Genomic DNA, 15,164 nt, shown 5'->3' with positions numbered 1-15,164 from the left:
GATGTCTGTGAAATTATGGCAACTGGGAGAGCACATGCAGTGCCGCCTCGCAGCGTCAGACTGGCGAGAAACACATGCCGCTTGAAGAGGAGCACGATGGCAGATATCAAATGAGGGACTCTCACTGCATCTGAACATAGACAGTAAAAGAAATGGACACAGCGACCCCATTGGATTCAACGGAGACAAGTGAAGTCAATTAGAAGCACGCAATTCCTGGGGGTCGGGCGTACTGCGCAGACTCAAACTGAGCTTGATGACGTAGATGTAAATCTTCTAATCGCTATGCCAAGAGAAATCTGAATCACCCACTGAATCTTGCAGAGAAGGCGAGCGTGAACAGGAACACATTTTGGTAAGTATTCTGATTAATTATCTCCCTTGACTTCATGCCTCCACCTCCCCCTGATAGCCTCATAGACAGTAAAAGATTGCCTGCGAGCTTCTCCTCTTGTCCATACGGTAATTTCTGTACTGTGTGACAGAGAGTCGCTGGTTATGACGCAATCGTTAGCCTATATTTTACAAAAACTGCTTCTACGCGACCATAATGTAAGATACATGGTAATGGAGCCTTTTATACATTTTCGTGTTTCTTTAAAAATAATTAATGGACAAATGGAGTCTTTAAACGCCTCAGATGTGAAGTTATTCACTGTCAAAGTGACGCCTAAATGAATGGGAGGCAATGGAATGCTAACAGCAGGTGTGGGTCCGCTAGCCAATGGCGGCGCCCAGGAGTGCTTCAAAAAAATATGAAACCCTGCCCCCCTGCATCTGAAGGGCTCTGCTGCACCGGAAGGGAAAGTCCCCCATTGTGGCTGGATATGAGGAGCAGTTTTGATGCCTGGTATGAGGCTGTTTATGCTGGAAATTGGGGAATTACGTGGACATAATAGATCGATTATCAAACCCTTTTTTCCCCAAAATTTCCTGGTAGCCACTCTGATAGGGCTGATGCAAAAATTTATTTTAAAGTATCGAAAGGCCTGATCATAAAACCTAACTCAACTACTTCTTTATTTATTTATTTGTTTTTATTAAATTATCTACTGTATCTGGTTCTGCGTACTGTGAGAGCGGGCATGTAGTGCCGGGATTAAAGCCTTGTTTGAGGCCAGACAATAGATATTTGGTAAAGTTAGTGTCTGGGTGATGTGAAAGTTCAGAGGAAAGACGCGAAAGATTGAGTTGATAAGTAGTTTCTAGATTTTTTTATTGGTAGCTTTCAGGAGTGGGCATACTGTATGGGCATGAGCCCCGCCACAATAATTGCAGATGTGGAGAAACTTGTATTGCTGTCTCACACATCTTCATTTATTGAAGTTTCCGCATATCTGTTGTTTGCCGGAGAATGAGAAAGATTCTCTCCTGGAATCAGATATTGGATTTACAGTTGCAGAATGCGGGACGTGGCTGGTAGATTTGATTTGCACCTTTTCTGGGCAGGGTATTATAGCGGGATTAATTTGAGGGCATGAGATGGTCGAGTGAGCAGCTAAATGTTATAGTGATTTCGGAAAAATGAGAGGGGGCAGGACAAATTGGGAGTTGGATTTTTTAATGTTACAGAAAAATCTAAATCTATTTGATGATTAGATTTGGAGGGACTTAGCAGAGAGAGGAGAGATGAGAGATCAACATCCGCACCTGCAAGAATCTGAGATTTTATTGTGTTAGGTACAGGAGGTGGTTCTAGAGTGGCAACATTCGGTGGGGTAGGTAGAGGGATTGCTGTGAAAAAAGTGTACTTAGGTTTAGATTGCATATAAGGGTTCGAAAGAAGATATGGAGGGGCCATAACCGTTTGTGGTGGCAGCCTCATGCACGGATTAATGTTAGCCCCTGGTGCTTGGGGAAGCCTGTAGGAAGAGGTAGAAGGAAACGATGGAGGCCAGTAAGCTTGCGTTGCTAGCTGATGATGCCCTACTTGGACATTTGCAGCGGGGGCTGCTGGCCATTGATAGGGCAAAAGAGTAGCAGAAGGGTAAGGGTAGGGTAGATGAGCTTGAGCAGCTAGTGGAGGCAGCCTCATAATAGTGTCTGCAGTCGGACGTAGAAGAAAGAGTGTGGGAAGGATAGGAAGTTGTAAAACCATGCCAGTGGGCGATGCTGTATGTGGCGCGGTAGCTGAAGGTGCTGCAGTGATTTGTTGAGAAGAGGAGGGAGGCAATGCAGTGTGAGGAACGGCTAAGTCTGGGGCACGGCCCATGTTTGCTTATGGCCTGCTGTGTCTTGATGCATGAGGGGAGCCGAAACTGGAAGAAGACAACATTAGAGAGACATGGTAACTTTTAGTGTTGGGGGCTTTAGTTGTCTTTTTGGAAGTGGGTGAAATTTCATTTTCCAGAGAGATGTACAGATCATAAAGTTGAGCTTTGCTCATTTTTCGAGAAAACTCAACTTCAGAGTTTGACAGCGCTTGTCTCAATCCCGCGAGGGTCCATTTCCCAATAGGAGGGAAGGATGGTGAAGCCAAGGCATATGAAGATCTTAGGGACTTTTTGGCTTAGGTGTGTGAGTAGCTGGCCTTGAGGGCCTCCACCCATGTGCCAAGGCCTGGGGCTCGGCAGGGGAAACAGGCTGAGGAGGAAGTGCCTTGGAGCCGACAGAGAGAGGTGCATTTGAGCCGGAGGCTTGATCGAGATGTGCCTTAGAGCATGTGGTTTGCGATGGAGCGTCCAGCTCGTTTTTAGATGGGAAAAGCTCAAGTTCTGATATATTTTGGCAGTGGAATGAAGCTGGATGCCGGAAAACTGTAGCAGGACAGAGGTAGGTAGGCTGCAAATATATATATGCAGTGTTGGGAAGGTTACTTTGGAAATGTAATAGGTTACAGATTACAAGTTACCCTATTTAAAATGTAATAGTAGTGTAACTTTTTTAATTACTTTAATAAAGTAATGTAACTAATTACTTTTGAGTACATTTTGATTACTTTTATAAATTTCTAATGAATGTTAATTTGCAACTGTAAATCATCTTCAACCATTTTACACCATGCAGGTTTAACCTTACAGTAGTGCTCAATACTGTCAGACTTTCACCATCCTTCATCACTTAAATTAAGATGATCACATTTGAACACATCCACCACACAATCAGACTTTAGTACTGCCTTTTACTTAGAGATTGATCTGAAGTTCAAAGCAGATTTAAAATCAAAAGGAATAGTTTATAGATACTGTTTTTGAAACCAAATATTTGCATAACTACAGGCATCTAACTGCATCTAACAATGGTTTGGGGAAAAATAGTTAATAAAAAAATAAAAGCATATACATCAACTCAAATACGTTTATCTAATAAGCATGTGTCCTATTTTGTGTACTAAACTCCTGAAACATTGGTGTCTTTTTGAAACACTGCTGTCTCTTTGTATATGATATGATGATAGTTTCTCAAAATAAGTAAAAAATGCTCATGAAGTGACTGTTCTAGAGATTAATTTCCATGAGGGGCGGACTGGGGAAAAAAATAGGCTGGGAAATCTCACACTCATACACCCACAACCCATTCTGAAACATGGACAACCCTATTTTTTTTTTTGGACCTGACATCAAAAAGATTTGAATCCTTAGGTTGGGGGACTTGCAACGTAATTAAGAGTTCTCTCCTGAACTGCACCTTCACTTCCATTATCCATCCATCTCTCTCATGACTTTAATACTGAAGATTTTTATTTGACTTTTACCATGTTTTGTAAGTGCAATTTTGTTTTTTTGGCAAATGAATTACCACTTGTATTTATTTTTACTACAAATTCCATAATTAAACCACGGTTAGTGCCATACCATAGGCTATATTAATTTTCCTAAGGGTTGTGTTTTTGTATCCACTAGCTCCCCCTAAACCTATGATAAAATATGATGATTTGTCTGCTAATTTACTACTGTAACATTACAAAAGATAATAATGACGTCGTTTATACAGTATTTTGAGTGATTGTGAGCAATGTGCTGCTGCTGCTTGACTAAGTAAACAAAGACAAAACTACATTAGCATATTTACAGATGAAACTGACCTGCACCTGAAACCCTGAACAGAAGTGTCGCTTCTCTGCTCCAGCTGTGCGCTTACACAGTTCACTCCGGTCTCTCTCTCTCGCATTGATTACTCTGAGTCTGACGCCGCCTTCACACTGGCAGTTGAAATCAGCTCCGATACGGCAGCGAAACGACCGGAAGTCATTCATTTTCTATGGAGATTCGCAGACCGCATGCGAATGGGTCCGAACCAGGTGCGAACGAGTGCGGTGCGAAAAAAATCGTGTCCGTTGGCCATCCGGATGCGTTCAAAAAATTGAACTCTTGCGAAAGGCTACGGACGGTTCCTATCCGACAATTCCAGCGGAAGTTGGCGTTGCTATGGTACTGATAAACAAACCTGAATTCTTAACTTTTAATAAAATAAATAATGATTTTATAACGACAAGTTGTCATGTCATTTTTTCATTTTAATGATTTTATAACGTAATTTATGCAGTTAATACAATTAAATAATTAAATATTGTACAATTCAATGTTGTGGCCATTTTCCCGCTCATTCACATACAGCCAGAAAATTATATTATGGCTAATCGTAGACTTGTCCATGCTCTTGCTGTTGCTCTCCTATACTGGAGAAGCAAGCAAAAAAAAGAGATCCATGTGGGTAAAATACTACCTGGCAGAGAGGTATCAGTACGGGGAGTTTCACCGCCTGGTGGGTGAGCTGCGTCTGAACAACGGTGAGGATTTCAGGGAGTATTTCAGGGTGTCGCGCTGTCAGTTTGATGACATCCTACATTCTGAAACAGCCAGAATCAGCCTTTCCAACCTTTCCGCCATTTTTGTTCTACTCGGTTCCGAGGCTTCCGACACTTTTCACCGTTGTGTACAACGTCCACTGGGGGCGTATTGCGTATTACGGAGCTGATTTCAACTGCCAGAATTCCATTTTTATGACTGGATTCTACGAATGTGTTTTCCGCGTCTCGGAGATTATGGGCCATATGTCTTAGTGCAATTTGGGAAAGAAATAAGCTGTATGTGGATGTATGTAAATATTCAAATGTAATCCTCTTTGTAATCGTTACAATTTTCATAAGTAACTGTAATTTAATAACTCATTTTTTCTTAGTAACTGTAACTGATTACTGTTACATCTATTTTGTAATTAAATTACGTAACGCCGTTACATGTAACTAGTTACTCCCCAACACTGTATATATGTATTGTGCTAGTTAGGATGGTTAGCTAACCGAGTTGCTCCTGTGCCAAATTGAATGATTATCTGATAGTGCTCCTCCCGAACCTTGTTAATAAAACAATTTATTAAAATTTGAATCTGCGTATCCTCTGAGTTTTATAATTTCATCTGCTTGTGTACTTATTTGGAATTATACGTAAATATTTGGAATTATAAACTGTACATAACACAAACCATTTTTGTGTTGCATTCTTTGTAGCAGAACCGTTTTCCTGCATTCCACTCAAAATTATTTCCTTTTGAGATATTTTTTTCTACCCTTGATGCCAAGTGTCATAGCAAAAAAATGCTTCTCCGGTTGCCAGTAAGAAGAAGAGATTTAAAAATGATATATACACTCACAGGCCAATTTATTTGGTACACCTATTCAATTGCTTGGTAACACAAATTGCTAATCAGCAACAATGCATTTAGACATCTAGATGTGGTGAAGATGACTTGCTGAAGTTCAAACTGAGCATCAGAATGGGGAAGAAAGGTGATTTAAGTGACTTTGAATGTGGAATGGTGGTTGGTGCCGGACGAGCTGGTCTGAGTATTTCAGAGGTATATATTGCACAATACACACATATATATATATATATATATATATATATATATATATATATATATATATATATATATTGCATATGTTGATTTCTACAGCAGTGTTCAATAGAAAAGTTTTCCTGCACTCTTCTTCTATTTGGAAGATTAGTATTTCACTTCAGACAAACAGGAAGTAACATATTAAATGTTAAATTCCTCATCAGCCACAGATGAACCTGAATGACAAGATATATATATAAAGCGAAATGTATAAAACACGGGTCATACAAGGAAATTATGCTGGTGTCTGGGTGTGGATTTCACTAATGCTTTTCATTAAAAACACTCAAACTACACTGTGCACACTCAGCTGAACTAAGATGAAGGTCTCAAGTGCTCACTCCTGGCTTCTCTTATTGTTTCTGGTCCAAAGTGACAGAAACCAGGTTTCAGGTAAGACCGACAGTATGCTTCAGCAAAGAAAAATTAAATTCAAGAACTTAAACCATGTGCTCTATCATTTTGTGTTATTTTTGTGGGTTGTGTGTATGATAAGTATGTTTTTATTTGTATTAGTAGTAGAACAAAACAATTGAATCTAGAAATACATTTGTGTGAAAGAGTGCAACTTTCTGTTAGATTTTAACATTAGTGAGACAATACAGCAAACAAAAGACTTATAAGAGCTTAAAGCAAACCATTGACTATAAAAGTATGAAATCGAATCGATGAAGACTAAAACTGTTTGATTACCCACATTTTTCAAAATATCTTATTTTGTGTTCATTTACAGTATATTTACATTTGGCAGATGCTTTTATCCAAAGCGACTTACAAATGAGACCAATGGAAGCAATCAAAATCAGCAAGAGAGCAATGATATGCAAGTGCTATAACAAGTCTCAGTTAGTGTTCAGTTGAAGAAATAAATTCATATAGGTTTGGAATAACATGGGAGTTAGAAAACGATGACTTTCAATTTGGGTGAGAACTATCCAAAAAAAAATTTTTTTTTTGTTTTGTTTTGTTTTGTTTTTACATTGGTTGTGTGTATGAGGAGTATATTTAGAAGCAAAATAAAATTGCTTTTAAACAGCCTATTCAGAAAAAATATATATTTTTTGAATTGCACAAAACTATTAAATCTGGACATAGTTTTTTATGAATGAGTGGATATTAAAATTGTGAACTGATGTTTTATATTTTAATTCACATTACATTTGGACCAAAAAGTATTAATTTTAAGTTGTTTCATGTTAGACCGTCACATACCATCAATCACAAGGTTAAGGTCTGAAAAGATGAAATTATTTCTGTTTCTTTTTATTTTTATGCAAATACAGTCATACCTATTGTCAGGTCTACTTATAGTTTTCAATTGATCAAAAACAAGGGGAAAATTTGTACACCAAATTTTTATTTTATGCAATATTTTTAATATGTAAACAATTATGTCTTCAATAAACTCATTAACACATTTATTTTCAATACAATCAAACTGTTAGCTGCAAATCTATCCAGGAGTGTTCCAATTTGTATTACACATTACTAGATGCAAAGCACTGTCAGACAAAGGAAAAAAAACTTTGACACACTGCACTGTATGACTAGATGGGGGAATGCAGCTGCAGAGCATCAGATCTGTGATTTACAAAAGGAAAGCCCTAGAAAAGCAAAGGATTAACATCTTTGTTAAATGAGTGTTCTGTGTTCTTGTCTTGTATCTTTCAGGTCAGTGTGCAGTACCCACAGTACTCTGCTGTTCTGGAATGAATAGCCAATGCAACCGTGGTGGGTGTTTTTGTGATGAGTTCTGTGTCACAAGCAGGGACTGCTGTGCTGACTACAATCAGATATGCATTCAAGGTAAGACTGAACTAACTAATTAACTAAATGAATTAATGATAAACAAACTACAATCCAGCATCTGTTTATGCTTTTGTGACAAACTGGAATTAAAACATTCCTGAATATACAGTAAATAAATATTATTTCTGTTTTTCATATTTATTTAATATTCTTCATCAACAACCTTAGCACATTCTCCACCATCCTTTATATCACCTTCATCAACCACACTATCATATTAACCGTTCATCTTTATTAACCTCAATATCCCAAACCTCACCAGGTTTATCTTCATCAACATCAACCTCACCACCATCTTCATCCTCCTTACCTATAACCAACCAATCACCAACATCATCACCAACCTCACCACCATCTTCATCCTCCCTGCCTACAACCAACCAATCACCAACATCATCACCAACCTCACCCCCATCTTCATCCTCCCTGCCTACAACCAACCAATCACCAACATCATCACCAACCTCACCCCCATCTTCATCCTCCTTACCTACAACCAACCAATCACCAACATCATCACCAACCTCACCACCATCTTCATCCTCCCTGCCTACAACCAACCATTCACCAACATCATCACCAACCTCACCCCCATCTTCATCCTCCCTGCCTACAACCAACCAATCACCAACATCATCACCAACCTCACCCACATCTTCATCCTCCTTACCTACAACCAACCAATCACCAACATCATCACCAACCTCACCCCCATCTTCATTCTCCTTACCTACAACCAACCAATCACCAACATCATCACCAACCTCACCCCCATCTTCATCCTCCCTGCCTACAACCAACCAATCACCAACATCATCACCAACCTCACCCCCATCTTCATCCTCCCTGCCTACAACCAACCAATCACCAACATCATCACCAACCTCACCACCATCTTCATCCTCCCTGCCTACAACCAACCAATCCCCATCTTCATCCTCCCTGCCTACAACCAACCAATCACCAACATCATCACCAACCTCACCCCCATCTTCATCCTCCTTACCTACAACCAACCAATCACCAACATCATCACCAACCTCACCCCCATCTTCATTCTCCTTACCTACAACCAACCAATCACCAACCTCATCACCAACCTCACCCCCATCTTCATTCTCCCTGCCTACAACCAACCAATCACCAACATCATCACCAACCTCACCCCCATCTTCATCCTCCCTGCCTACAACCAACCAATCACCAACATCATCACCAACCTCACCCCCATCTTCATCCTCCCTGCCTACAACCAACCAATCACCAACATCATCACCAACCTCACCACCATCTTCATCCTCCCTGCCTACAACCAACCATTCACCAACATCATCACCAACCTCACCCCCATCTTCATCCTCCCTGCCTACAACCAACCAATCACCAACCTCTGCATCCTCATCAACATCCCAGCAAAAAAGTAGATTATACCAGCTATTGAAAATGCTAAAGTTCAAATGTTGTTATGATAGATATTGAATATATTTTCATTCTTGTATTTTCAGTTCATTAGAATAGAATAGAATAGAATAGAATAGAGTAGAATAGAATAGAATGGAATAGAATAGACAAAATAATGTAGATGATAACATATAAAGTCATTGAATTCCTATAAATAAATAAATAAATAAATAGCATAATTTCAATCATTTCAGAAAACATCAGTGTAATCACAGTCTTCCACATGCGTGTTCGCTCCGGAGCCAATGAGGAGGCAATGCTGAAGGCTGTGCAGAATGTAAGTGATTTTTAAAAATTATTTTTACTAGAGCATAACTGTTTGCTTAAATCTGGATAATTTGTCACCAGTGCTGGGTAAATGTCTTGGGTAAAAGGCTGCTACAGATACTATTTACTATTTGCAATAGATGAAGAGAATAACAATATAATTTGCAACCAAATCTTTTAGATTATGTAAAATATATATTTTAATTTAAATATATTTGAATGGCCTATGATCTACAGTAACTAATTCCATTCTTGATTAATGTGGCCCTTTCAATCTCTGCTTCGTTGTATTGATGCATTTTCCCCCATCTGTTTATACCTTTAAGACTTTTTTCCACTGTGTTTTTCACTAATATAAGTGGGTTGATCTGTTAACACATTTACAGTAAGCATCAACAGAGTTATTCCTTTAGTTCCTGTAACTGTAGATCATGTTGAAATGTACCACAAGGTCAGCTATTTAAATTATATTTAAAAAGGTTTTGGTCTGAAAAGAACTGATTATTTTATCATATTTATTCAAGTAAGATACAATTAACTGTAGCAATTTTTTGGCTGTTACTTTTTGATAAGTGAGAACTTATTTTTAGGGATAATAATATTTGGCACACTTATATTAGATAACACTATGAGTATTATCTCTCTTTCTGGCTTTAGTTCATTCTCCACCTCGAGGGCTTGATGAGGAGACAGCAATGTGAAGACTGCAGTCTACGAGTGCTAAACATCAGCAAGAAACATCACTGATAACAACAACTCCAATACATTAGAATGATTGAGATTCCCCAGTTTTTCAGTAGTTAAACATTATTACCTGATCTCCCTGGTGTGGAAATGGTGTCACTAGATGGCACTAGAGGACTAAACCTGTAAAGGAAATCATAGAGGATTGTCTAATCCAGGGGTCTCCAACCTTTTTGTGAGTGAGGGCTCCCTGAAGGGATAAAATAGTCTTTAGGGCTACTTGTTTGATATAGGCACACACGCACACGCACACACACACACACACACACACACACACACACACACACAGAGTGTCAAGTTTTGAAAAATACAACAACAAACAGTAATATTGTTAAATATTATGACTATTGAATATATAATTACCGTATATAACCGAATATAAGACAAGTTTTTTTGTCCTAAAAATAAGGCTTTTTTGTCCTAAAAAATGGGGGGTCGTCTTATATTCGCTATATAGACAAATTCACGGGGGGAAAGGGAGAAAGAACAACGGCATAAATATGAAATAGTGACTGAATGATATACTTTATATACTTGCATGTAAAATTAGAAAAGCAACATAATATCTGTGTTTAACTAAATTAAAACGCTGCTCCTCTGCCGCGCGATACGCAGAGAGAACAAGAGAGGTGCGCGCACAAGACGCAAAGCGAGAGAGAGAGAGACAGAGAGGTGCGCGCGCGCAGAGCGAGAGAGAGAGGTGCGCGCACGAGACGCAGAAAGAGAGAGATAGAGAGACGTGCAGATTCTAAATATTTTCAATTATTGAATTATTTTATTATGTTTTACTGGTATATGAAATGTCACCAATAGTTATTTTCTCATTTTATGCCATTATCATTAAAAAATAAAAAATAAAAAATGAAAGATTACAATTCAGGCTATTTATAGAACGTGCTCTGCGGGCGACTCAGAGACTCCACGCGGGCACCATGTTGGAGACCACTGGTCTAATCACTATCTGACCTTAATTTTAATCTTAATACAGAGCTGCTATAAATGTAGATCAATTTAGTATATTCTTATTTAAATTTGATTTATTTTAGCAATATATATTAGAATGTAACAAAACAAGGAATCCTAGGATGATTATATATAAATGTTTTTTCAAAAGATTGCATAATAATATAATAACTGCCTGTTTCTCAAATATTCTTATTAGGAATCTTTATTTCCATAGCATACAATTAATTAAATGACAACCAACTGATTTCCCACAACATAAAGGAGAGTTTTAACAATGGGCTACTTTTATGGTCATAGGCCTTTTTGAATTCAAACACAAGTGTTGTAGTTTGTTGTTGTCCAATGTATTTAATAGTGCAGCAGTATTAGCATATATCAAGCAGAAAATAATAACTGTAAAAAGAAAAAAAAAGATATTTTGGACTTAATTTTAATTATCATTTGTTTAATAAAACTTTGTGAATGCCCTCTTATTTTTCTTTATATATGAAGTTAATAATTATGATTCAAATTATTTTTATGGCAGTGTTCTGTGGAACAAAACCATTTTCCGGGACATTAAAAATGCTTCGGACAAACAGGAAGTACTGGTAAATGTCAAATACCTCACTGTAAACACATGAACCTGGATGACAAGATAAAATGTAAAAAGATACACTTTCGAAACATGAGGTAGTAACAGGAATTTAAATCTACTTTTGCCAGTGGGGGTGTGTGTTTCACAACATCACCCAAACCACCATGTAGGCACTCATGCCTGGCTTCTCTTACTGTTCCAAGTCCAAACAGACAGGAACCAGGTTTCAGGTAAGACGGATACTGAGCTTCACGTGATGCTCTGTGAGAAACTACAGCAAACAATCGTATTTTGTACATTATTTTGAGTCATTTTTGTGACGGTGTGTATGAGGATGATATAAAATGCTGCAAAGGTGGATTAATAAAAATACAAATGCTACAAATGTTAATACATTCCAATCATTTATACTTAACAATGAAATATATATATATATATATATTATAATTGTATTCAGGGGGTGCTCAATATTTTTAAAAAAGCACTCATTTACAATACAAATACTAAATCTTAATAAAATAAGTTAAATGAGAAGTTAGTTAACTTAACAAAAAAAAGTATGTTAGTCAATCAAACAACGCAAATATTGTTTTGTGTCTTCAGAAATGGTTTAAACTCCAGTAAATAATTGCCCTTTTAAACACAATCAGGGTGCAATTCTATCCAGGTGTGTGTTAGGTCTCATATGACACATTACCACATCCAAAGTAACATCAGACAACAACTTCAAAAAACATCTGACACCATGTGTTACACGTCTAGACGGAGGAATGTAGCTTGTGTATGTTGTGTCAGATCTGTAATTTTACAAAAGGATAACCCTACATACACATATTTGTGAAGTGAGCTTTGTATGTGTTCATGTATCTTTCAGCCCTGTGTTCAGCACCCACAATGCTCTGCTGTACTGGCAAGAATGACAAATGCCATCAAGGATCATGTTTTCGTGATAAATTCTGCAAGTCTGACTGCTGTCCTGACTACATTCAAACATGTATTATACATAAGACAAAATATACACCCTATAATATAATCAGCTCAACCATGCCTAAAAAAAAAGACACATGCAGATTATTTCTGCAATTTTCAAACAAAAAATCCATTGCAATTGTAAACTTAAGTAATTTGTAACTTTAAAGTTAAGTTTAAATATAAGTCTTAAGCACCACAAATCAGCACATAATTACTTATACTTGAATTAATATTATACAAACCAAAAGCTGCATGAATTTATTTGTACTTTAATGTTTAATATAATAAATCAAAATGCACACAATTTTAACATCTGCATAAATTATTTTTTATATTTACTGAATCTTTATCACCAACCTTAGCATCTTCTTCAACATCCTCGTCTTCATCTTCAACAACCATACCAGGACTTTTACCATCTTCACCATCATCAGCATCTGAAACCACACTTTACCAAGCTTTATCTTTCTCATTATCTGCCCCACCACCATCATTTTCATCATCCTCACAATCAAGACCAGCAACCTCACCACCATCTTCTTCATCATCATCACCAACCTCAGCACCCGAGACACACACAAACCAGAAAGGTAAACTGCATATATATAAATAGTTGCTTAAATAATATTCACATTCAGCATTTGGTATAGTATAATTTTTGCAAGTAAAGATTACATACAAATTAGATTAGATTAGATTAGATTCAATTTTATTGTCACTGCACATGCAAGGTACAAGGCAACGAAATGCAATTAGCATCGAACCAGAAGTGCAATAAGCAATAAATACAGAATATACAAGGTCTACAATATGTACAATAACTATACAGATAAGTATCATAGACATAATATACAGATTATAAATACTATCAGCATGATATACAGGTAGGTGTACTATGAACATACTATACAGATGGATTAGGTAAAAGTGTATGTACACTACAGGCAGAACTATGAACATATGAACATCATTTACACTATTGCAATGGACAGTAAACTGCATAGAAAATAGCAAATGGATTACTCAGTGTTTCTGGATGAACAGACAGTAGTGCAAGTAATAACAAGTTTACTGTTTTTAGCTTGTTGTAAATAAATAAATCAGTCAGTTGTAGTGATGGGGAGGGGGAGGAATCTGTGTGTATGGTGTGGGGGGGTGGGGGGTCAGAGTTCAGCAAGGAGACAGCTGTAGGGAAAAATAATACAAATTATATCCAAATACATTTCAAAGAAACAGCAAGTAACTCACTGAAGTAAGGGTCAAAAATTGAAATAGAAACACATGTAAGACATGCTCCAATAATTTAATTTAGAACTTTTAGTACTCAGTTTTTAAAGTGTAGATATTGTTTACATTTTATTGCTCAGTTCAGTAGAATAGAATAGAATAGAATAGAATAGAATAGAATAGAATAGAATAGAATATGGAATTCTGGCTAAATTCAAAATTGTAGCTATATGATGCAGAATTGTTTTCGAATAAATATTTGTAAATATTTTTATTGTCTATAATTTTCAGAAGATACCATGATAATAATCACAGTCTTCCACATGCGTGTTCACTCCAGAGCCAATGAAGAGGCAGTGCTGAAGGCTGTACAGGATGTAAGTGATTCCCAAAAATTATTTTCATTAGAGCACTGAAAACTAAGGTAGTACATATATGACTATTTGCAATTCAGAACATGACTTTAAATATAATAACTTCATCTTTTAGAAAGGTGTATTCTGGTCAAACTGATGCAGTGAGTCTTGAATTATTGTAAAACCATGTTCAGTATATGGCTGCATTGGAATTGTTTACACTTTTAAACTTGTTGTTCTGCTATACTTTTGACAGTGGTAGCAAATAATTCCTTTGGTAAGTTACATAAACCATTGACATTTTGGTAAGGGATTTCAAAGAGAGGGGGTTTAAATGTTGATTAACATTAATAGTTTAATAACACATGCTCCAATAAGCTCATTTTAGATACTGTGAGTATTATCATCTCTGTTTCTTTTCTGGCTTTAGTTCATTCTCCACCTCGAGGACTTGATGAGGAGACAGCAATGTGAAGACTGCAGTCTACGAGTGCTAAACATCAGAAAGAAACATCACTGACCATAACTTCAAATCATATTTACTATATCTGAGCAGCAGAACCTCAGTGAGAATAAGTAGTTAATGGTTTTGACCTGACCTTCAGCGTGCTCGCCCTCTCTCCACGTGTTTGATGAATCCTCCGCGATGTGTGAACGGTGTCACTAGATGGCAGTAGAGAGCCAGACCTGTGATTGAACTGCGCCTGATGTGTGTGACTCACTTTCTCTGGGTGGACTGTTTTAGTGTTATAAAATATTTTATTATAAAGTTTCTGTATATCTTTGATGCTATTACAACTAATCTCATTCAATCTAGTATAGCATTAGCATATAATAAAAAAGTTTATTTTGTTAATATTTAAAACTAAATGAAAGGCTACTGTCACACCATTTAATTATCTATGATTAATTTGTTTTGTAGTTGATAAAAAAAAGTCTGAAGGTGA

At 37.1% G+C, this 15,164-nt stretch overlaps 1 protein-coding gene and 1 long non-coding RNA gene across 2 annotated transcripts in view; one reads left to right on the top strand and one right to left on the bottom strand.

Annotated features, from left to right (window-relative positions):
* The window catches only part of LOC132154536 (secretogranin-2b-like), a 209,893-nt gene that overhangs the window by 99,745 nt on the left and 94,984 nt on the right, over positions 1-15,164 (top strand). The gene's annotated exons all lie outside the window — the stretch shown is intronic.
* Positions 10,001-14,808, bottom strand: LOC132154520 (uncharacterized). The gene is made up of 3 exons (XR_009437164.1): positions 14,660-14,808; positions 10,190-10,242; positions 10,001-10,095 (listed from the first exon to the last, which is right to left on the bottom strand). It is a non-coding gene; the product is annotated as an uncharacterized LOC132154520 (long non-coding RNA).

Source organism: Carassius carassius, chromosome 12 (assembly GCF_963082965.1).
Source record: "Carassius carassius chromosome 12, fCarCar2.1, whole genome shotgun sequence".
NCBI classification, from domain to species: Eukaryota; Metazoa; Chordata; class Actinopteri; order Cypriniformes; family Cyprinidae; genus Carassius; species Carassius carassius.
This window is presented reverse-complemented; position numbering and strand designations above follow the sequence as displayed.